Genomic DNA, 26087 nt, shown 5'->3' with positions numbered 1-26087 from the left:
ACTTTGTCTTGGCTTATGGACTGGGCGAGGATAGCCAGCATGGGGTTGTTTTCGGATTCTTGTTGCAGCATCTTTCACACTATCGGGAAAGGGCTTAGCTGGTGTATGATGCATTGCAGATACGATTGAATGTTCTGGGATAGACGGCCCTTTGGGGTGATGGGAGAGATAGTCGGCTGGATTCTTGTCCTTGCCTGGCCTGTGGCATATAGAAAACTTGTAGTCATGGAGGCAGAGTCCCCACCTTTTTATCCGCGGGGGAATCCGGTCCTGAGGGTACCACTGTGAATGCTTTTCTGAATAAGAACCGATGAAAATGCTCGCAGTCCCAGACGACTGCCAGGCTTTTCTTCTCTGCTTTTGAGTATTTTTCATCGGTGGTGGGGAAGCTGCGGCTGACGTATGACACCACTTTCTTGATATGGGGGTTTCTTGGGTCATATTGTGCCAATAACATGCCTAATCCCCTCTGTGTCTTTGGCTGCGCTAAAGTAGGCTATGTCTGAGGCAGCGGCAATGCGAGCATGCATTTCTGTAAAAGCAGCCACACATTCATCAGTCCAGATAAATTCCTGGCAGTTCTTGGTCAGTTCTCTCAGTGGGGAACTCACTGTTGTGAAATTTTCCAGGTAGCGCGAACAGTAACTGGCCAGCCCTAGGAATGACCTGAGGTCGGACACGTCCTTTGGCAGAGGGGTTTCTTGTAGTGCCTTGACCTTCTCCGGGTCCCGCCTTATGTCTTAGTCAGAGAATATGTGGCAAAAGAATTTTAGGGTTTGCTTTCCAAATTCGCACTTGTCCTTGTTGAGTGTGATGTTGGCTGCATCTAGGGCCCTACAGACTTTGCGTAGATTGTCGTTGTGTTCTTGGATTCCTTTTACGAATACCAGGATGTTGTTGCTGTAGTTTAGACACCCTGGAACGTGATTGATCACCTGGTGGATTTCCTCCTGGAAGATCTCCGCCGCCGACGATATGCCGAAGTTCAGGCACGCGGTATAGCCCATGTGGGTTGCAAATGTGATGATGTATCGGGACTCCCGCGCTAACTCAAGCTGATGGTAGCCCTTGCTGAGGTCAAGCTTTGAAAATATGGTTGCACCATTGAGGAGGCGGATAATGTCCGTTATTCTCTGGGCCTGGTGTCGGTCTCGTTGGATTGCCATGTTGGGGCAGTGCATATCTACGCATAGGCCAATGGAGCCCTCATCCAATTACTTAGGTATTGGTACAATTGGGGCGATCCCTGGGGTGGGACCCACCGCACCGCTGGCTCGATGATATGGAGGTCTAGTAGGCATCACAGTTCCTCTTTCACCTGTTTTTGAATGTTTATCGGGATGCCCCTGTTGTGCTGGGTGACTTTCTTGACTTCTGGATCGATGTGAAGTCTCACTTTGCAGTTGCACAGTTTGCCGAGGCCTTTGAAGAGGTTTGGGTATGTTTTTGTGACATATCCTTCGGGGGCCATATAGTTGTGGGCCATCATTTTGGATAAGATGTGGACAAGTCCCATGTCGATGCCCGTCCTGAAATTCAAGATGCATCTTCTGTTGGCCTCTGTGGAGAGGACATGTAGTTGTATTCCGGACGTGTGCGGTTTGTGTACACAGACCGTGGTAAAAGTGCCAATACACAGGTAGGGGTGTATTGGAGACATAAGGAAAGATGGTGACTTGGAGGGCCGCAGTTTCAGCTGGTGAGGCAAGCGATTGTAAGCCTCTTCGCTTAGGACATTGACAGTTGCGCCTGTGTCAATGAGAAATTCTGTCTGCGTTTTATGTACTTGGAGTTTTAGGATGGGACTATGTTCTTTCGCCATCTCGTTCCCTAGTGAACACACATATCCTTTCCTCCTTTGACTATTGTGTGAGGAGGAGGAATCACTCCCTGATGGTGATCGTATCTCCACGTAACAGACGCTCTTTCGGGGTCTTTATATGGTTCTCATCTCAGGGGACCAGTACGAGCTTCTGGGTGTTTGACGGTTGTCCTCGCCCTCTGCGGGGCGATACCTTCTGTGCTAGCGCCTTTCTCTCCTGTCCTCTGGTCGATGAGCGGTATAGCGTCTGCTGCTCCTCGAGGAGGTTGTCGTGACAGGCGGCATCGGGGCATTTCTGCAGACTGCTCTAAAATGGTCATCAACCCCGCATGCTGCGCACTTCTGGCTGATTGCCAGGCACGTGCCTTCATTGGGAAATTCGTAGCTGCGCAGGTAGCACCATTTTGTTGATTGGGTGGGTTTACTGTGCTGAGCTGGTGTCAATTTCATAATATTGTCCTGATCTTTGGTGTCCGAAGAGATCATCCCCCGTCCTAGCTGACCACCTGCTGTGTTATTGCTGAGTCGGTACGAGCCATCACTAATATTTCGTTGAGGGTCCTCTGTTTCTGGAACAGTTTCCATTTGAATTCTGCTGATTCGCATCCCACCATGAGCTGGGAGCGTAATGCTTCGTCATTTGAATATCGATGGAAGGCGCAGTGTTAAATGCGGATGCGCAGCATCATGACATAGTTGCCCATGGTCTTCCCTTTCACTTATATGGTTGTGTGGATGATGTACCTCTCATAGTGTACGTTGGTGTGTGGGGCAAAATAGTTGTCAAGTGCCTCTGTCCTGGTAAATCGCCTTTTGCTCATCAACCAGTTAACAGAGGATGTCTCTCACAACAGCCTCCACTGCCAAGGTAAGGAGGTTTTTTCTTCTCTATTCATCCATAGGGCCCATTGCCCCCACATACAACTCGAAGTCATTCATCCATCGGACCCACCAGTGCCCCAGGTTACCTGTGTCTCTGAGGTTTAACGCCTGAGGTAGTTGCCACGGGGTAACCTCACCCTGGGCATATGGAAATGTCTCCGAAAGCCCAGCAGGTACTGTGCTTGGGATGTCTTCCTCTGACATTCTCTTTCACCATGAACCTCTTTACGGGTAGGGCGCTGGTTCGTGCTGGCTTTTCCTTGCTGGCAGAGTGCTGGCTCGTGTTGGCAGCATGTGTGGGTGGGCCATACCCAACTTCTCCCTGTGGGGCGACCGTGGGCCTGCTGTTTGTGCCACATCTAGCTTCCCTGAGGGTTTGGACCTGTACCTCATGCTTATCTTGTGCGTGGCCACCGGGGGGCGCTGCAGGGGCCATTGTTGTAGTCTTGGAAAACCTGCTTACCTGATGAGTTCGGCCTGTTCCTCACGCTTATCTTGTGCGTGGCCACCAGTGTGCACTGATGAGGCGGTTGTGGTCCAGAAAAATCTGCGGCCCGGGTGGGAGCCTGTTGTGCGGATTGCTTATGCTTGCGTTGTCACCATGGGCAGAATCACTGCTGCAGCGCCCAAGTCTATGTGAGAGGTGGAAGCGGGCTGCGCCTCCCACTGTTGTGCCGAGCGAGGAGATGTGGCTCGGAGTGACCGCGCCGGGTCCGCCACCTTCGTCGCTAGTGTAAGAGTGTGGATAACACTCTTGGATGTACGGCCTGCATCATTTCAGCAACTGCACAGCCCTGCAGCAACAAGGGAGGCCCACACGGATACATCCGGTCCCAACTCAGTCTTTATTCAAAAATGGAAAACCCCTTCCCCTTGCCCCGCATCACTTCCCTTCCCTTGGGTCCCACCCCTACCCTAACCCAACTTCCACATAGCGATGTGGATGGAACTGGGAGTCTGAACATGATAAAGATCAAAGGTCAATTCAGAGTGTGTTCGGGAGGACAGAGGTGCAATAAGTGTGTATTGAGGTCCGAGGCCCTAACAATATTTTGCTTTTTGCTGGTATGTGAGGGCCAGCAGTGGGATGTACTGGGGCTACACAAAGGGCCTATCAACGTATGAGATGTCAAATTTTGGTTGAGATCAGTCCTTTTGGGCGTTGGGGGTTTGTAAGCATCACGTTAGATTCCCTTCAGGATAAGAGAGGTGTGTTGGAACAATATTATCTAATGTTGCTTATGGTGGGGGTGGTGTCAGGAGTGCTGAATTCATGGAACGGCATAGGAGAGCTCATTGCGTGCATGTTACCGGAGTTCAGTAGATGTCACAGCCCACACAGGGGAGCGCTAGAGGGACAGCCGGCATAGCTGGTCGCCCCTCTGGTCCCCTGTGTCTGGTTCCTCTCCACTCTCCTGAGGGAGGCAGAAGGATGTGTGCCTCCTGGGCCGGTGGGAACCAGCTTTTGGGCAGAAGGAGGCACTTAAATATCCAGAACTGCAAGGGGTCGCCATCTTTGCAGCCCTGAAGCAACACCCTCCCTCCCTGCAGAGGTGTTGGGCTTGTGGTCCTTTCAGGTTTGACTTGGGGAAAACTGGTTTTGTTGTTCTTGGGTAATGAGGGTGGCGAAATGTATCTTTACGGGGAAATAGGGTGTGTCGAAAGGTATGTATTAACAAACTTTTCTTTTAACAGGTAGTGGTTGCTGTTTTTCTAATGTTTCTTCTTTCTGTCACAGATGGGGTTCCAGGGTGTTCCTAGCCGAGGAGGATCCATGCTGAGGGTGCTGCAGCAAGCATTACTCACTGGCTGCACGAGCCAGGATGGGGTTTGATGGGCACTGACACCCTTATGGACAGTTTGGACTCCTCACCAACTGACTGCAGCGGGCCCAGGTTATTCCCTCCATACAAGGATATGGAAGTCTACTGGGCTGGCGATATATAAAAACCAGAGGCTGGCGTACCCGCTAAGAATTGAGAGCAGAAGTGACAGGGTCACCCGGAAGGATGTTTAAACTGAAGTGAAGGTTCACCAGTGTGTGGTAGCCCCGGTAATGATGGAGAGCTACCCATGAGGTATTCTTTGAGCCACGTACACTTGTGGCCTAAGCAAGGCTAGGACCGGCCATCATGTTAACTTCAATCAAGTGATCTTGTTTCTTCCAATGTAAGAATGTCTGTGCAAGTTATTAATGACCAAAGCATGTGATGAATGTTTGATGGGCTTGGGGGGCCGAAGTAGGGGTTAGCCCTGCTATGCCTATGTGGATTTATTTATGTATTTATAAACAGGGGTTTTGTAATGCACCACATTGAAGTCCACTTCAGAGAATAGGGTGGAAACAGGACGGGGCAAGTAAGGGGGAATGTGTCGGGATGCACGTTCTTGCAGTAAAAACCTCATGGGCTAAGCCTACATCATAATTTTTCAATAAGCACCTCGTGGATGGGCTGTAACCACTGGCATGCCATGACCTCAAGGTGGTTATTGAAATTAGTACCCTGGCACAATGTTTAGAGTGCTTGCTAATGGAGGCTTAAACACATTTTTTCTTTTACGACAGACTGCTTGCAGGCACACATTGAAATTAGCCCAAAGAAAGATGGCTGCCATAGAGAAATCGAAGGGGAGCTCCAGAAAGAGCCTGTTTTCTATTTCCATTGAACCACTAGGCATGAAAGGGAGGAGCAGTGGAGACGGGGAAAGGTAAGGGAGATAGTGGAGCCATGAAGCACACCATACTCTGCTGGCTTTTGATTTGAATTAACACATTTTTGCTTGATATGACCTATATTAGAGAAATGATTAGAACCACTTTAGGGCTTTACCACCTACTCATGTTGTGTGTTACAAGCGGTGGAGTATTGTCCTATGCAGCAGGGAGATGAAAATGAATGATTCCAGCAGGCTGATTATAATGCAACACTAGGGGGAGGTTCTCCCGCATGCTTGCCACCATTGGCATCATAAACACCCCCCACCAGCTTTTGGTGCTAGTAGATTTCAGCCTAAGGATTGGTGAGACTTTAAATGTAAATGCTAGGGAGTCCCTCATGAGTATGGGCAAGATGGGATTCCCCCAAATAGATACCGGACCCTACTCATAATCAAGGCCACACCCTTGACCTATTGTTCTCTGACAGCCATGACCTACATGAGCAGCCTACCTCATGCCTATTTTGGACTGACCATTTCAAGAGTGGTTTCTGAGTTGCAGGGCAGCAAACAGAGCCACGGCCGAGGGCAGGATGGCATGGTAATGAGGGAGACATATCTGAGGCACGACAGGTTCCTGATCATGAGAGGGTCACATTCCTGAAGCCACCATCAGTGCGAAGGGGGTCTGGGGAAATGGCACCACAGCGACCCCCTCCCCTCCCCTGGCATGCTGACAGGATTCCAGATTGTACAGATCTCCATGCATGAATCTTACACCGAAATGTCAGAATCAGAATCTATGAGATCTCATCACTAGAAGAGGGTGCATGGAATGGCCAAAGGAAGGTAAGGAGTCAGACCCCTCTCTGGGAATGCCACATAGCTCTAAAGGAAGGTAAGGACCTGGACACCTCTGTGAGAATGCCACATAGCTCTAAAGGAAGGTAAGGAGCCGGACACCTCTGTGAGAATGCCACATAGCTCTAAAGGAAGGTAAGGAGCCGGACACCTCTGTGAGAATGCCACATAGCTCTAAAGGAAGGTAAGGAGCCGGACACCTCTGTGAGAATGCCGTATAGCTCTAAAGGAAGGTAAGGAGCCGGACACCTCTGTGAGAATGCCACATAGCTCTAAAGGAAGGTAAGGAGCCAGGCCCCTCTGTGAGAATGCCACATAGCTCTAAAGGAAGATAAGGAGCCAGACCCCTCTGTGAGAATTCCACATAGCTCTAAAGGAAGATAAGGAGCCAGACACCTGCGAGAAGGCCACATAGCTCTAAAGGAAGGTAAGGAGTCAGACCCCTCTGTGTGAATGCCACATAGCTCTAAAGGAAGGTAAGGAGCCAGACACCTCTGGGAGAATGCTCTTTCTAGATGGCCGACTGGAATATGGCTGCTTGTGTAGATCATATTGGCATGCTGTCTGTAGAGGATGTCATCCAGCTTCCCCCAGTGGGAGATGCTGCATAACTGTCCGCTGCGGGGGTGTCCTATAGCAGTGGCGTTTTAAGGATGGCGTAGCAGTGCTGATTGTGGAATCAGCAGCAATGCCCGTTGCGGCACTCATTTAGGAGGCTGTTTCTGGGAATAGTAAAAGAGCACTAATTATATTGGGAAGGTGGTAAGTATGTTGCCGGTGGAATTGTAGGAGTGCTGGTGTGGTGGGTACTGTTGGACTGGTGATTGTGGTGGGTGCTTTAGACATGCTGTATGTGTGCATTGATGGTCTAGACGTGCTGTCTCAGGAGAGCGTACAGGAGTGCTGACTGAACTGGTTGATGAGGGCGGAGTGTAATGAATGGTTTTGTACTCTTCTTGTTGGCGAGTCATGTAAGAGTGCTGATTGTGTGTGTGCGCGCGCGTGCGTGTGTGCCTGTGGGTGTAGTACAGAATACTGTCTGCACGGGAGATTGTTGGAGCACCCCCTATGGGAACTTGATCTGAGTGAGGATGGCACGTGAGTCCTGGATGTTGCGGTTGGGGAAGGACATTCCTTGTCTTCCCAGGCCCTGTGGTCTTGCTTCCGTCTCGTTCAGCCCTCCGTGCCTCAGGTCTTGGGCCGCTCACAGTTGTCAGTGAATTGCATGGCAAGGAAGGGGAATGTGCTTCCTTTTCCTAAAAAGACAACTGCACGAGGGGAAACAAGGCCTGCTCTGTCCTCGCCTCTCACTGGCATGTCGTGGACTTCAGAGGCCTAGAGCCTACAGTGCGCAGCGTGTCAGCTTGTTTAATTTCCTCGAAGGCCTGCAGTGCTAAAAGTGTCAGCTCTCTCATTCACTCGTAGGGCTGGAAACAGCCGGGTGAAAATGGTCAGTCCCCCCCCATTCCTTTCCCCTCCGTCCCCCCTTCTCTCTCCTTTCGCTTGCCTCCTCCCCTCTCAATCCCTCCCTAAATCTCTCCTTCCACATCAGTTCTCGAATATTTTCCCGCCCCCTCTTCCCCCCACGCTTTCCCATTCTTCTCCCATCCCTTGTCCCCTTCCATCTCACAAATAAAACTTTCCTCTTTCTCTCCTTTTCTTCATGTCTCGCTGTTTAGCTCTTTCTTTCTATATCCCCTCATCTATTTCATGTCTGTTACTCGGTTTGTATCTATGTCTTTCTCTCTCTCGCTCTGTTTCCATCAATTCAATACAATACATTCAAAACACTAGAGGACACAAATACTTTCCTGCCATTAGTTTAAACAAGTGTTTCCCAAGTAACTGACATGCTGGGTTGGAACAGTAGCAGCCTGCTGCTGGAACAAGCTGCACTAAATATACTGGTGTTACTGAAGCAGCACCAAAGGTATGGTTACAGGACACTTTAGGAACATGAAAACAATTTTTTTATTTGACTTATATTACACGAATGTTCAGAAAGTTTGGCTACAATCCAACTTTCATGCCAAATTTGGTGCCGGTCATGAATGTTTTCATGAAAAAAAAGAATGCTGGAAAATAAGGTGTTTTTTGCATTGTGTTTTCCGGATCCTGAAATAAAATTGATTTGGAATCATGCAAATCGAAAGCTCGTCCACTCTGATTTTTCAGATGTTGCTCAAATACATAACCCTTATCCTGAACTTGTGCACACCAAAAAATTGCAAATTAAAACAGCCCGGATCAAGATATTCACATTTCCCCCTAAAAATGTATCTATTCCTTACTGCACACTGACCGTGTGATACATGTCAAAATAAAGGAAAGGAGGGAAACGAATGAGCGTTGTTCAGAAACCCCAGAAGCAAACACGTAACATTAACACAGGGAAGAAGTTTAGGATTACAGGAGGCACACATAAGAGCTCATTTTGGAGTTCCCCCTACTTTCTGTGGAGGTTACCTGTTACGGTTCAACTTTCGCGCACACAGATTCCCTCCACATAATTTTCAACATTTGAACGTCAAAATGCAAAAAGGTAGTGTAAAATGGTACTCAACTGTACGCCACCCTTTTGCATTCCGATGTACGCATGGCAGGCAACACTTACAATGGATTCCTGTGGAGTCCGCCTGCTTGTTGCTGGTGTAAAATACAGGCAGGTTGCAAAGGAATCCACAGCATTGTGCCAGCTTGGAAATGCATACTGGCGCAAATGCGTGCAGTATTTGTATGGCGGACAGCCATACAAATGAATGAAAATGAGGCACACCGTTAATTGAAGGCGTTCAGACTTTTACGCCATCAATTAACTGTACGCCAGGAGCAAAATGAGCCCCATAGTATCGGAACATGCATAGCATTTAAACACACATAACATTAAAACACACATAGCTTTGAAATAAACGTACCATTGAAACAAAGAAACATTGAAAGGAGCATAGCATTTAGCATGGAAACACTCCTAGCATTGAGGCATTAGCATTGCGACTGGGTGCAGGTTTCTTTTGTCAAAAAATGTGCTCCTCCTTTATTTTATTGTTGATCATAAATGTGATTCTTCTTGTGTTGAATCAGTGCTTAGGTTCCCAGATGGATACTTCCATGCACTTGCTGGATGTAAAACGTGGTGCTTGCATTACGTCGAGGTGGCTGTTGTTGGGAACGAATTGCAGCACTTAATTTCGCAGTCTAGAATTCTAATAACGAGATTTGGGAAATTCTCCCTGAAGCATGTGGTGGCCTTCTATAAGATGAAGGTATTACCAATAATGCTATATGGTGTGGAGAACAGACTGCTTGACAAATGTCATTATTGAAGGTGCTGGAAGCAAAGTATTGGAAACAGATATTAATTCTACCCAATGCAGTACCAATTGCTTTAATCCAATATGAATTGGGGTTAGTATCCATTCATGTTCAGGCGGTGTGGAGACAATGTGCTTTCTTACGCAAATGCCTGAAGGGAGTAAATAGCGGAACTATTCTAGGAATAATTGGCTATAACCTGTTAAAATCTAGAAATGCATTCCCGAAGGCATGGCAGAATAATGTGCTTGATCAACTGGCAGAGGCGGATGTCTCCCTCGACTTGCTGATCTCGAACCCCGACCGTGCCAAAGTAAAACTCTTTCAAGCGGACTGGGCCAGAAATTTAGCAAAGTGCACCCAGTATAAAGATTTTAATATCTGGTTATTTGGAATAAAGTGTTATGGAACGATGGCCCCGTATTTGGTGAAAAGTCTGTCACAGAAAGTGTGGGCTGATTTCCCAAAGTTCAGATTGAATCTATGGGACACCCGTGATGTTCTGTGCAGGCGGAAATTGATCCCTATGGAATGTCATTATTGCAGATACTGTTTATCAATAGAAAAAAGGGAAACCCTCCAACATTTGCTAGTAGAATGTGGTGCTCTGAAAAACATACGGTCAAGATGCTTCGATAATGTGTTTGTAATCCACACTGAGGTGACAGATGATCATTTGTGGCAAATGTTGTTTTCTAATCCGATGGAGAGAGTACAGTTAGCAATAGTACAGTTCTTAAATATGGTACTACCCCGAGTCAAGGATACTATTAAAGGCATGAGGTACAAAGACTGAGACCATTGTTAGTGGCTCAATCAGTATTTGTAATGCTATGAGCTATGTATGTCAAAGGCTTATGCGAGAATGGTAGTGGTATTGTGTGTTAATTGTATTTTGTTGTAGTTGCCTTCAGCCGCGGCAACGATATTGATAAATGTAACCTGTGCCCTAGTGTGATTATGTATATTAATGTGATTTTATATTTAGTTATTATATCTTACTATTGCTGTATGTATATATGATCGATTATTGTGTATATATATGTTTAAACATTTGAAAAGTTGCGTTGCAACTAAACCAAATAATTTTTTTTTTAAAATGACGTTGAGTAACAGAGGTTTTTAGAACATGCAATAATTGCTTTGTCACATTTGGGGGCAAGTAGCCTGGCAACAAACGGCTTCTACTGGGCTGAGAGCAACACAGAGCTCATCCCAACAGAATAAGAGGCACTCTGTCCATCTGCCTCAGGCTTCCTGTGAAGGTCAGGGGACATGCAAGAAGCATTCAGGCTCGATCTACAGACTGCTCACATGAACTCTGATCTCTTACCCCAAAACTACCATCTTTGAAAGGTCTTTCCACCTCCGAAAAGGGCTTCAACTGCACTAAGAGCAACACAGAGCTCATCACAACAGCACCAGAGACACTCATTCCATCTGCCTGAGGCTGCCTGAAGAGGATGCCTGCCCCCCCCACCGACTCCTGTTCCTTATCTGAGCAGGGCATCCTCCATCCAGCCCACTTCCCTCAGGTGCCTGCATCACCATCAAGCGACAAACAGGGGCCGGTGCCAAGACTCCATCTTCCAGCCTGCCATGCTCTGTAGTCGAAGGCTGGTGGTACTACCTCCCCTTCCCGCCATTGGATGCTCCTCCCCACTTCCAGTACTTGACTTCTTGCCTTGGAGCAACTCAGCCCCACGTGACCCAGCAAAGGTAGAACAGCTAAAGGCCAACCTCCAGCCTTTCCTCCAGCCTCTTTGCATTTTTGTACATCAGCTAATGCTTATCTGTGTCCTGCTACTTGCTTGTGGATGCCAATTATGTCTTTGCTTAGCCCCACCCTCACCTTGCACTGCTCTTACTATCTCTTCTCTTCTACTTCTTTCTTCATTCTCTTCTGCTCAAAACCATGTCAACTCTCCTCCTATCCCTATCATCTTTTCCTCGATGCCACCACTCTTCTCGCTCACCTACTCTCTCTATTCACAAAACCTCCAACCCTAACTTTCATCACACTTCTTCTCACATCTACCCCTAACGCCTCTCTACTGCGCAGACTCAACATCAGTATGCTTCTACATCTCACTCTCTTTATATTGTTCTTTGGAATGCACAGTCGGTCTGTAACAAGACTTCCTTCATCTCTGACTTCCTTCTTTCCCATTCTTCCTCTTGTGACCTTATTACTCTTATAGAAACCTGGATTTCTCCCTCAGACCCAACAACCCTTACTGCCCTTCATGACCCTGCCTAGACCTTCACACACTCTCCCCACCCAGCTAGTAGGGATGGTTGTGTAGGATGTTCGCATCTTCCAAACTTACTATCTCTCCTACTCACGTATCTTCAGCTATTTCTCCCTCTTTCGAATACACTATCGCCACAATCACTGCTCCCTAATGCATTCATATTACATTTCTCTATTGGTCACCTGGTCCTGCCAGTTGATGTATTGATCCCCTTTCCAAAATGATTGACTCCTTCATTCCCATCATCACGTCAGTGTCACTGGTGACTTTAACCTCTCCTCCCTCTCCACTGACTTTAGCTCTTTTCTACTTAACCACTCACTCTCTTCTGTCCACTTTCTGCCCACCCATTCAAGTGGTGACTCCCTTGACTGTATTCTCATCTCCTCTCAATTCTCTGCATCTGATATTGTGACGAATCAACTTCCGGGGCACCAGTGGTCCAGGGATGAATATCAGTTTCTAAACCATCAATCAACCCCACACCTCTAGTTGACCAGAAGGGATCCGAACAGATTTGAATACAAGTGGATTATAAGAGCTTCTTGTCCAATTTTGGTAACGTGGCTGGAATGGCAAGCTTATCTCTCCAAGGTCGTGGATCGTTGGTTAGTTGCAACACCGCGAAAATACAATAATTACCCAATGATAAAAGGGACTGTCCAGTCAAGGTTGTATAAAAATATCTAACTTATTATTACTACAGCAGACAGTTCTAGCACACTATAAAATACAACCCACCCTGTAAAGGAACACAGAGGACAGACAGTTTCACAAAAGAAAGGGATGCACTCTGGCAACTGACAGGAGGGTAGATGGTAAGTAAACAGTTTTACTCTTAAACGTTATTCTCTTCCAGAACCAAAGGGGCAAAGGGTTGTAACTGTCTCTAGGGGCGTTCAGAGAAGGACCAGGGGGGGCAGAAACACACTGTACCCGGTGCCGAAGAAGTTCTTGGTGTTCGACAGCATTGAGGCAGTTCCAGGGCGCTTCACAGCTCTTGAGACAGAGTTAGTGGCAGGAGACAGCTGTGGGTACCAGGCAGCAGGCAGTTTGGCAAGCGAGGATGGACGGACATCTGCAGGCTGGCCGGCGCGGTAGCTCAGGCCCAAGAATCGCTATCTCTGTGCTGGTTGGTGGATCTGTAATGATGGTCGAGGTGGCTCGGATGGCTCTCGTGACTGCGGCGTGACAACAGTCAGCGGTGCAGCTGGATACAATTTGAGGACTCAACGGTCTCGAAAATGTCCTTAAAAGATGGATGCTGGAGAATGCTTTTGTTATGCATGAGGTCAGGACCAGAGTGCTCGGCAACAGGACAGCCATGGGGTGATGACATATACCTAACTCCCACCCATCTTCCTGTCTGTTGTAGATCAAAGTGTCTCTCTGGTTAACTGAGCCCTCTGTGACTCTTGATTAAAGCGCAGGTTTCCCTTCAAGTTTGTGCTGGGGGCAGACTTCCTGTCTCCCCCAAATCACATACTTCTCCCCTCTGAAAAGGGTCAGCTCTGCAGGGGTTTGCCTACGGTAAATAGTGGACCCAGACATGCATTTCACTGCCTTTCATACAGAGGGATGGGAACTAGCTTCAAGTTGACACATTGCATACCAAAGGGGTGTTAGTCCCGCCATCCTTTTGTCTTATTAGGCATCTAAGCCCATTTAGGTTTGCCTCAATTATCTTGTTAGTATGCACTGCCACCAGCCGAATTAGATAAAAGGAATGCAGATCCATGGAGTCTTTGATATTTAAACTAGGCTGGTCATGGCTGGGGGAAGATGTGCCTGCCCCCTTCTTGGAATGCTTTGATGTACCCGGGGCTGTCACATTCCAGCTGAATATGACAGGCGAGGCAGCACCTGTAGGCTGTGTCTTCCCAAAGTTCACATGTGACTATTCGTTTTGTGCAGGAACCAGATGATATGTGCATGGAATGGCCTTGCTCATTTATCTGAGGCTGATCTCCCATCATTCATTTTCATTATTAAAAAATCAAAAAAAGCCCAGGCAAGCACACTCCCTGGTGGATGGTCGAATTCCTCACAGATATCTCTACCATTCCTTCTCCCTCTAATTATTCCATCATCTTTACCTCAGTCTTCACTCCTACTTCCACCACTCTCTCTCCATCTACCACTTCTATTACCAAGTGCAAGTTTCCCTCCTCCAAATTCCCTATCTACCTCTCTGGCCTACACCACTCCCTTCAATGCAAAATTAAACATTCCATCCACAGATAAAGCATTCACTAAATGTAACGCTGCTCTTAAGGCTCCCTTCTCCTCTCACTTCCTTCTCACTACATTCACTCCTAAACCCTCCCCTCCACAGCCTTGGATTACATCTACCATCCATACCCTAAAAACAACAATAAGCAAAAACCCTTGCACTTTGCTAAAAAATCTAGACACTCCTAGGATCTACAACTCTACCTGACAGCTCTTCAAAACTAATCCTCTGCTCTTGACTCTGCCAAATGTGACTTCTATCTCTCTCCCATTTTGCCTCAATCTTCTTAACAAAGGCACCTCCAAAAATCTCTCAAGTCAATTCCCTCACCTCCTCCATCTCCTATACTCTTTCTTCTCCTATAGCTCTCTACTTTGCTTCAAACATTTCCACTATTCCAAATACCCTTGCGAAGTACCTTTTATCCCCCAACTGCTCACCTTTCTCCTCCACCTCTACCCTCCTCTCCTATGTCTTCCTTTGCCCCAACAAACCATGCGATTCTTGACCTTCTCCTCAGGAGTAACCCTTCCTGTGCCCCATCGACTTTCTACCCTACACATAGTGAAACTTTGAGCTCCAAGTGTTGCTTCATTTCTTAATTCACTCTTTAACTCCTCTCTTGATAGTACCACTTTCCCATCATCCTTCAAGTCTGCTACTGTCATCCCTATCCTTAACAAACCTGGGCTAGATCCTAACTTTACTGATAACTTTCTCGCTTCTACCTCACTATTCCAAAATCCTACAGCATGTAGTTTTTAACCGAGTTCCTTGACACACATAACCTTTGGGATCCTCTCCAATCTGGCTTTCGACCTCTACTGAGTAAGCTCTCCTCCATGTCAGCAACTACATCTCTTCCGCTCGTCATGTTTATCGTTCATCCAGACTTAAAAAAAAAAAAATATTAATGGTTTTAGTTCAACCTACACATGAGGAAATACAACGTCTTATGAGACTCAGACAAATAGGTTAAACATCCCCGCACCCCATGTGAACACCCTCCTCCGCCAACAACGTCAACCTTATAAACAGCACCTTCCAGTACTGTCTAAGTGCCCAGTCCCCAGGAACAGTATAGTACTGTAGAGAAGGAGCCAAGTACCCTCACCTCAACCACTTCACCCATATTGCCTATATGTTGGGAACCAGAGTGTGAGACACGTGTGGTACCATTGAAAATGCAGATAACAAAGAGAATCCTGGAAGTAAGGTTCCCATTGAGAAAAACATACCTGCATACGAAACAGTATGAAGGACATTTGAATGAAATCCTAGAAGAAACAGAGCAGATGTCTGGCAGAGAAGAATGGTGACGTCACACATGAAACATGACTGACGTACATAGAAGAGATGCAGGGACAAAAGAAAGCAGATATTCCATAAGGCATCAAGAAAGTATCAAAGATAAGTGATATTTTGGGCTAAAGACAACAAAACTTATGCTACAGAAACAATGAAAATATCAAGTCATTTTACACGTGTACATATGCAAAGAAACGCAAGCAGACAAAGTATTCTTGAGGCTAACTAAATAGAGAATAGATTGCGGCATGCGCCAATGTATACACCTCCGCCCCACCACTCTAGCAAGAAGTTCCAAAAAACTTACAGCGGATAACGTCCGACCGTAGCTCAATATCCCTTGCTTATCACCCCCTTCTCACATGACCCTATCATTTTAGCGGATATCTTTAGAGACACCCTCTCCAAGGCAGTAAACTCTTTAGCACCTCTAGAATGCAAGAACGAAAAAAAATAATTTCACTCAAACTCATGGTTCACTGAAGAACTGCAAACGGTGCATTCAAATAAACGACTTGCCCTTAAATTGTTGCAATCAAACCCATGTGACTCTACCAGAGATAACTTTAAATCAGTTGCGCTAGCATACAAAGACACTATCTTCGCTGCAAAATCCAACTCTTTTAACTCACGAATATCCAATGCAAACTCTCAAACAAAAGAACTAGTCACCATATTTAAGGAACTCACTGCTCCGCCCACCAGCATAGATAAAAATATCAAGGACGAAGCCTGGTGTGCAAGTATCCATCCAAGCTGCTATGACAAACAAAATAGGCCTCCAAAATAAAATCCAGGCTCACAATAAAGCTCTACAAAACCAAAACATGCCCACACAAACTACGCGTGTTCACAAATCACCCCACCTCCCTAAATTCTCCTTCAAGGACATCACAGAACTCGAAGTTATAGACCTTCTCAAACACCTAAAACCATCACTATGCAAGGGAGATATCTGCCCTCCGAAGATCTTAAAAGACTGCGCTGATGCCCTTGCCCCTCTTCTCACTGCCTTCATCAACTCCTCATTTAAAACTGGCATTGTTCCCGCCAGCCTTAAAGAGGTGTGGGTGTGCCCCTTCTGAAAAAACCTACGCTAGATACCACCCAGCCTAACAACTATCAACCTATAACCACCATCCCGTTCCTCCTCAAACTACTGGACAAAGCAGTTCATACTCAGATCCAACTACAAATTGAGACCTACTCTGTCCTAGGAAAAAGACCTGGATTTCGCAAAGGGCATGGCACCGAGACTATTAGACTTAAAAAAACAAATTATACAAATCCTAGACAAAGGTAAGCCTGCCCTCCTACTCCTCTTAGACCACTCGGCGGCCTTCGACTTGGTTGACCACAAATCTCTCACCAGTCATCTCACTCAAGCAGCACAATTCTCCAAACAAGCAACTTCTTGGATTACCTCATTCTTAGAAGGAAGAGTAATGAAAGTTATTTCAAATACAGCAAATGCAGCACCTCCCGCAATTCACTGTGGAGTCCACAGGGATCGTGTACCGCCCCAACGCTGTATAATCCTATTACAAAGCCCCTTTTTGATAAGCTTGATGCACTTGGGATCGCATATACCTTATGCGGACGGTACCCAAGTGCTTCTAACGCTAACTTGGCTTATACGACCTTGATGCGGCTGCACTACGCCAAATCTACGCCACCATCCAGCTTGGATGGAGGAAAATGGTCTTTGCCTAAATGGAGATAAGACCGAGATTCTCATCTTGGGTCAAAAGACTACTTTTACTAAACTAGATGGTCTCTACTCTAACTTTAACGTAGATAACTCCATCATCCCTGTCCTCAAGTTCGTCAAGATCTTAGGTGTTCACATTGATGCCACGCTATCCATGAATAAGCAAGTCAATGCCATAGCCTCGGCTTCCGCCTTAAGCACCAAACTCATCAATGCCATCAAACACTTCCTAACAAAGTCTAACCACCCATCAATTGCTAAAGCCACCATAGGTGCTAAGTTAGACTACTGTAACTCACTTTTAGCAGACACCTAGCAAAAAATTTACACAGACTCCAGATCACCCAGAACAATGCGCTAAGAGCAGCACTATGCATCCCGAGAAGAGACCACATCTCTCAAGCCAGACAGGCAGCTCACTGGCTTCTAGTCAAAGACCGCATTACTTTCAAAATTATTACTACATCCCACAAATGCATCAACTCCACAGCACCTTCCTATCTATCAGAAACTCTCTTTAGAGCCACCTCAGCAAGACCCACTAGAACATGCTACACCAATCAACTCACTATCCCTCGGATCAACAGGGCCAAAGCAGGAGGGTTAGGTTTCCCCTGCATAGCGCCTAAACTTTGGATCACTATTCCCACTTCTCTCCAAGCTGAAACTTTGCTCTATGCCTTTAGGAGAAACCTGAAAACCTCACTCTTCAACTAACACACCTCTTCACATCTCCTCACCCACTACCGGCCACATACCTCACCTCTCACCCTTAACTGATGTATATATTGTATTAAGGTGCTATACTATCCAAAATTATTAAATGTATACCTGCTGCTACTGTAACTAAGCAAAGCCTACCTTCTGTAACAAGCGCCACGATGCCCAAGGGCTGCTATGGGCTCTACAAGTGTGAATGAATAAATAAATAAATAAATAAATAAATAAATAGGAGTGAGTAAAGAATGGATGTTTTCACTACGTGTCATAGCATAGCTGGACTAAAAAAGAAAGGCCTTCTTTCCAGTGTGTCGCAGTTAAAAAGCAATCGAATTAACAAGATTGAAACTCAGAAAGGCGAGGCTGGATGAGCCCCAAGAAGCCATGGCCGTATCAGGCTGGGGTGAGCAGACATTGGATACAAATTGTGTGAAAGAACGAAACTCCTGCTCAAAAGGCATGGAGAAAAACAAGGAAGATGTCAGAGGTCTATTAGAAAATATTATTTTAAATACACTAGAGCTCAATTGTGTGGTCTTCAGTCACGTGGAAGGATGAAGTTGGACAAACATGATGACCACACCTACGCTTGAAGCCAGAGCGTGCCTTCATTCCTCTGAATTCTCTAGAGCAAAGAACACTCCCAAGGACAAGTTCAAAGTCCTAATTGACAGCAGACCACTGAGGTGATGATAGATGATATGCTAATTGGTGGGAAGCTATGCTTAAGACTAGCTCACCAGCACCTGGAAGACCAGCCTGCGTGCTGCTAACGTAGGCGGAAAAGTACTGACGGAGGTTAGAGTGTCAACCAATTGCAGGGGGCCGCATGATTAAGGGTCCTATAGTTTGTGTAACCAATTGGACGTTGTGTATTTAGTGACGTTCATAGTAACACCCATGACATCAAAGATGCCATCACAAATCCCATTGATGACATCACTGATGACATCACATGTGCATTTAGTTTTCATGGGAAGCCTCCATAAGAGATTGTTATTGTAATGGTGGCAAAAAACAATCAAAGATCATTGGAACAACTACCATGAGAGAAGTAGTTCATTAAGCAATGCATAGCTGTAGACACCATTGCATTACACAGTTCTTTGCAGTAAATGAATCAACTGATGTGGAAACGAAGCCATTGTCTGCACCATGCCCCATAGAAGTGTAATATTCCAAATGTTCCCATGTCACATAGTGACATCATGAATGCTTTCGTTTTACAGTTTTGGGTACTGTGAAACATGTAAGAGGTACCTACCATTCTCTTAATAACTACATAATTGCACTATTGTACAGAAAACATAAAGCCACCACAATACATACAAATATGAGCATAAACAGGGAAACTAAAGTAGGCAAACAGGGAACAGTATTATCAGAAAGCCTTCATACCATGCCTGATTACCTTCATGCACAGAAATCATTGCTGAATATTACGCTTTCTTCTTCCCCTATGCGTATATCTATCATATGCTGTGAGTGAACCCTGAGGAAAGCAGTGCAAGAACATATGACAAGGGTGCCGTACACAAAGATAGAACCTTTTCAATTGTTACTTCCTGATTGGTAGTGAAGAAAAGCACCTGGCCTATTTACATCAATGAACAAAAAATGGGCAGCAACACATGTGATGTCATCAATGAGATTTGTGATGGCATCTTTGATGTCATGGGTGTTAGTCCTTGCAGTGCACACTGCTGGCACAAGTTATGGTTGCTTAGCTTACCATAACTTGCTAATTTCGTTTTTTTTCTGGGTTTTACCTTTAACCGTAACGTCCCTGTAACAATGTTTGTCCATTGAATTGGATAGGTTTTTACTAGTGCAAATTAACCATAACGTTCCTTTAACAATGTTTTTGCCAGTGATATATATATATATATATTTATTGATCCATACATGTGTCTATCTATTTATTTATTTACTTATAGTGGCTTTATAATGCACCCAGTGTGAATGCATTCACTTCATGGGGCCACAAGGGGAAGGACGGGGGGGTCCCCACAGGAAGACAGTTCAAGTGCTAAGGGCAAGAAGAAAAGAACAAGTTCACAACAGATGCCCACAAGCTACTATGACACATATCAAACTGTAACCTAGGGTATATGGAGGAGTGCCAGTGGCCGTGCACCCGCAGTGCAAGAGATCGACCCCAAGGGTCAAAGAGTTCCTTGAAAAGGAGAGACTTTAGGCCTTTCTTGAATTAGAGGGGGCTTACTTCATCTCAGAGGTTGGGCCGGAAGAGTGCTCCAAAGATGGCACCGTCAGATCTCATGGTCCGGCTTCCATGCATTTTTCCCCTGGAGCACCAGACTGCAAGAGACCTAGAAGTGGACAGTCCTAAGGATCTGCAGTCAGTACTTGGATACTAGATGCTGGAGGTTCTCTGGCAGGTGCCACCAGAAGGCCTATTGGATAATACACAGTATTCTGAAGGTGCTATTACCATCATACAGGCCAAAATGCGATGTGAAAAGATAGAGGCTTCATGCATGCTTAGATGTACTGCTATCATGCATGCCAGAGGATATTGCACCAACTTGTCCAAAAATGTTGCCAGATGGTAGTCACAACATGTATGCCAAAATGCATTTACAATATTATTAAGATAGCATAACATTAACAACTAAGTAAATTCCCATAATACATGACACTCTTACATATCACACTTAGCATTGGACTCGTGGTGTTGGGGGTGGCACTGGAAAAAGCAGCTCTGAAGGGGGTACTAATGCACCTGGTCCTGCTTGGGCACGCCGCCAAAACGGCATAAGAGCCTAACAAGTAACAATCGAGGCAGGCAAAACACTCTCACTTACTATAAAACAACGGAACATCCCGAGCAACCAGCTGCCATGCTCCCCAGAGGATTGTTCCAGAGATTGGCACCGGCAGTTCTGATGAATCTCATGCTTTCTTTTCCTGGAACACCACTTGAAAGGCCATGGCTAGGGGTCCGTTAGTGCTTGGAAATATACAGTGAGCACGGCCAAAGCCTGTGCACACTAGCCATGACTGAAGGCCATGACTACTGCCACTTAATATGTTATAATATATAGGGCAAGTGGCTGAAGGGTGTGGCCACTGGCCATGGATGAAGGAACACCATTGTGGAGGAGCAGCTAAGTACCCTCACGTCAACCACTTCACCCATTTTGCCAATATGTTGGAAGTCAGAGTATGAGACATGTGCGGTATCAGTAAGAATACCAATATCAAAGAGAATCCTGGAAGCAAGGTTTCCATTGAGAAAACCATACCTGCATACGAAACGATATGATGGCCATTTGAATGAAATCCCGGAAGAAGCAGAGCAAATGAATGGCCAAGATGAATGGTGATGTCATGCAAAATCAAGCGGACATGCATAGAAAGGATGCAGAGACAAGGGAATGAAGATATTCTAACAAGGCATCAAGAAAGAATCAAGGATAAGCGGCATCTTGGGATCAAGGTGAAGAAGCTTATGCCACAGAAATGATGAAGATATCAAGTTTTATTACACGTGTACAGATGCAGAGAAATGCAAGTAGACTAAGTATTCTTGAGGCTAGCTAAGTAGTGAATAAATTGTGGCATGCACCAAAATGTACATGCATAAAGAATAAAGGATGGATGTTTCCACTACGTGTTATAGCAGAACTGGACTGAAAAAAGGAAGGCCTCATTTTCAGTGTGTTGCAGTGAGGAAAAAAATGAATTAAAAGTGAATTTCAGAAAGGCGAAGTTGGATGAACCATGAAGCCAAGCCAAGAAAGTCAAGGTCTTATCAGGCTGGAATGAGCAGGCATTGGATACAAAATCGTATGAAAGAACAAGCTCCTGTTCTAAAGGCATGATCAAAACAAGGAAGATGTCGGAGGTCTATTAGAAAATAGTATTTTAATACATAAGAAGCTTAAAATCATGGTCTACAGTCACGTGGCCAGATGAAGTTGGAGGGACGAGATAGTCACACCTACGCATTAGGGCAGATTGTGCCTTCACTCACCTGAATTCTCCAGAGTTAAGAACACGCTCAAGGACAAGTTCAAAGTCTTAATTGTCAGCAGACCACTGAGGTGATGATAGATGAATATGCTATTTGGTGGGAAGCTCTGTTTTAGATGAGCTCACCAGCACCTGGAAGTCCAATCTGCGTGCTGCTACACATAGGTGGAAAAGTACTGACGAAGGTTAGAGTGCCAGCCAATTGTAGGGGACCACGTAATTAGGGGTCCTATAGTTGTGTAGCCAATGGGACGGCATTTATTTAGTGACGTTCTAAGTGGCCATTTTGAAGCGAGGGCTTAGTTGCCCCACCTGATGTTAAGAAACCTATCACTTTCACTCGTTGTGCCATACTAGTATATAGTGTATATTTAGATAGTTCCTTAGACCCAATCACTTTCCCCAATAGGTTTTAGTAGTTTGCCATGGAGGATGACGTTAGTAATACGTTAGTTAAACGTCACCTATGACGATTTCTGCTATATAAGACTACTTATTTTTTAAATGCATTGAGCGAATTGCTTTGCAATGTCGGATGATGTTCGTGGAACTCCCTGTTTTAGATAATTGATATTAAAACAGTTATCCTTTTGCCAACTACCTGTGTCATTTCGATTATTGATGTATGAATAAACTCTGCATCCCCATCCATCTCAGGGGTATTGCTACTCATCTTAAAGGGCTAGAGATCACCCAGTTCACCATGGCTAGTGGCCCCTTAATGTGTTAAAATACACAATGGACACGGCCAAAGGCTGTTGGCACTTTCCATAGCCAGTTAGTGTTGTAATCTAATCAGAGATTCCATCAGTGATGTTATTGATGATGTAATTAGTGATACCACCAGTGATGTCATGAGTGATGTCATCATTGTGGTCATAGGCTGCACAACAGGGGGCACGAAGTTAAGGTGGCTTTAGCTGAATTTCAGGGATTTTGTTGCATTAAGTTCTCACCTTAAAGTCCCTGCAACTAAAGTGTTTTCCTTGAATTTCAACTAGAAGAGGACAATCTCTGGGATCTTGATGGGCAGTACTTGGATACTATGCGCTAGAGGAACTCTGGTACCTGCCCTAAGAAGGCCTAGTGGATGGTACAGGGGACGCTTAAGGAGATATTACCATCATAAGGGCCAGAAAAGGGTGCATAGCAGATACAGGCATACTACATGCCCAGAGTTACTGCTATCAGACATGCCAAATGATATTGCATCAAAATGGGCAAAATAGCTTCCAAAAGATAGTTACAACATGTATGGCAGAATGTATTTCCAACAATAGTAGCATAACATAACACAACATATCATTAACAACAACATATTACCACAATACATGCTACTCTTATGTGCCATGCTTAGCATACTGGCCCGTGGTGTCAGGGTGGATTAGTGTCAGTAAGCATCCGTTTTGCAATTGGGGTTTTGATTGTCAATTTGGGGTCGTGGCCCATGCATTGGGGTGACGCTTGTTTGAGCAGCCCCTGCCATGCTGCTTCTGATGGATGTATTCCTTATCGGATGGTGGCACATTTTGTTGCAGTGTTGTCGGCAACAGTAACAGCCCATTCCAAGATGCCTCCTCTATTATTCACTTTTAACTTATTTATTGTTCGGATGAAGTTCTACCAGTCCAGTATTGCTTCATATTACGTGGCTCCGTGAAGATATAAAAGGATTCTTGCCATCGTGGGAAGGTGTGTCACAACTCTCCTCGCTTCCATGCCTGCTACTGGATTCTTCATATTACTTTATGCTTGTCTTGCTGAGAAATCTCAACTAGGTAATGAAACAGTCCAAGCTTTTTTTGTGCCTGGTGCTTTTTCCCCCAAAAAGGGAATCTCAACTCCTGGAGAAATTTACATTCCTCTGTTTCACTATAGAGGTAGCTCCGTCGCCTCTGGTCTGGGTCACCCACATATATGTATGAAGAAGGGCACATGGGTTATCTGACATCTAGAATAATAAAACAAATATGCATAATGTATTGTTATTAATTGTGCTGCAAAGGTATGTGTTCATAGGCACTACAATGTAATGCCATCCTACGTGTCTGAATCATTGCATTTGCCATTTCAAAAGGCTCTCCTATCATACATGCCTCCTTGTGTCATCATAGATTTTTGCTCTCATTCAGGATTTCTTTCAGCCACGGCATATGTGTATTTGAATTGTCAGAATAGATAGCTCGCAAGTTAAGGGATCAACTCTCACAGGGGGCTGCCCTGCACATTACAAATTGTAATCCTCACAGGGGGCTGCCCTGCACATTACAAATGTGAACCCCATTGTTGGGGCCAACTCAGACCTTCATTCTTGCGAATTTGATAAATTAAGTTTCTTTAAATTGGGTCATAATAATGCCTCTTTTTAGCAATCACCCCCGCATGGGCGTTTACATGGCTGGTAATAGCCCGGCAGCCGGAGCCTAGGCAGGACCAAGCAAAACGAGGGCCTCGGCGAGGGCTGTGGCCCGTTACCAGCCACGTACACCCGGCGGATGATAGCTATTCGCACCCCGCATTAATTTTTTTTTCTTTAATGCGAGAAGGGTTATGCGCTTATTGTGCAAGCCCGATATCCCATTAAATAGATCTCAAAAACAAGATGGCTGCTGCCATAGGAAAAGGGACATAGTTCTATTTCTATGGTGGCCCTTGGTGAGAGGAGTGCCGCAACCAGATCACATAGCTCCAGACCAGCAGGTAAGTGGGGAGGGAGGGGTTGGTAAAGGGTGAAGGATGTCTTTAGGGGCAATGGGAGGGTGCCTCCCCGCCCCGGTGGTGGCACTCTGTCTAAAGTTTTACCCATTTGTCTTCACATCACAGAATTGTTTCACACAAGCATCTTGTGACTAAAATGTGCTTAAACAGGATGATGAGGTTTGGAATGCTAATGGCCCCTTCCCAGGGAGCTTTGACTTGTTGGTGAAAGGGGCCATTAGCACTCTTTAGTTCACACTTGTGTCTGCCCCAGCCCTGTAATAATAGCTAAGGCATCAAAGAAACAGACCTGGGGAATTTCATGGGTCCTTGGAAGCCCTGCTATAAATTCAGTTTCACAATATGTAAAAGCCCTTCATAGGTGCGAGCTTGCTTATAGAAAAACAACCCTTTTGTTTGTATTTCACAGAGGCCGATCTCTGTGTTTCAGATTTCAAAAAAGCACCATTTTCCTTGTTTTCAGGGATGAGGATGCGTACCACACAGCCATTTCAGTGTCACCATCGGACTTGCCACAATCAAGATGGTGACACCCAGGGAAGGGCATCAGTGGTTGGGTAATGCAGGCGGTACACAGTGTGTACTCGCCAGATTTTCCAACCACCTGGTTGGTTGAGCACCCTCTGTATGACTTCAAGTGTCTCTGTCATTTCAGACCGGCTCAAGCAAAAAGGGTGTGGGCAGTGCAGAACACTGAAGGAGATGCTTCAACAAGTAGAATTAAAGAACTTTGTCTTTCCAAACTTTCCCCAGAGATGCAGCCCTAATCCACAATCACATTCGAAAGTGGCACGAACCTCGCTTCAACAGCCCTTTCATTATAGAGGACGTCACGCCGTCTGCAGTTAAGGTGCAAGGCAGACGTGCTTGGACTTTTCTAGGTGATGTAAAGATCTATTCTGGAGAACCCTCTATGTACCCACACCCATCGGTAGCAAGCATCAGGGAAGAACCACAGCACTTGCAGACTAGATCTATGGTGAGGAAGAAGGACGCAGAAGTTGCTGAATAAAGATAAAAAGTTCATTGGACTGTGGCATAGTTTAGAACACTCTTTCTAGTTATTAAAAAAGGAGTTAAGGGAAGTTATTATGCTATTGAGCCCCAGGAGTTTGGTGACATTGGACTGAGGCATGCTTATAAGCCTTTATTGAAAAGAAAAGGATATGCCAGACCTGGAGTTTATTTTCGACAACTTGAAAAGAGAGCAGTATCCAGATTAATTTCTTAATTAATTCCTGTTTAGAGGCACGTATAGTGGTGCTCAATTACCACATTTCAAGGATCATTGTTGTAGTTTTTTTTCATAGTGCGCGCATACCATGCACTTGTGGGGAGAACTACTAGCGTTCATGTTTTCTTGCAAGATCCTAAAAATGGTTTGATTGTAAGGAGATTGCTCATAGCCATTGTTGAGCAGATTCTCCAGCTTCCTGAGTTCAGTCTGGAAAATACAAGTGTCCCTATCACCGATAATGCACACAGACTGGTCAGTTTAGTCTTCTATTAATTGATTGAAAGAGTACCTGCATCTTGTTGGGAGACAGACCGATGTCAGACTGTTCCAAAGAGACCAGAGGAACAATACAGTGCTTAATGAAATTCTGAGAG

The sequence above is a fragment of the Ambystoma mexicanum genome, chromosome 9 (genome assembly GCF_040938575.1).
Source record: "Ambystoma mexicanum isolate Mex_15411 chromosome 9, UKY_AmexF1_1, whole genome shotgun sequence".
Lineage (NCBI taxonomy): Eukaryota > Metazoa > Chordata > Amphibia > Caudata > Ambystomatidae > Ambystoma > Ambystoma mexicanum.
Note: the sequence above shows the minus strand (reverse complement) of the source record.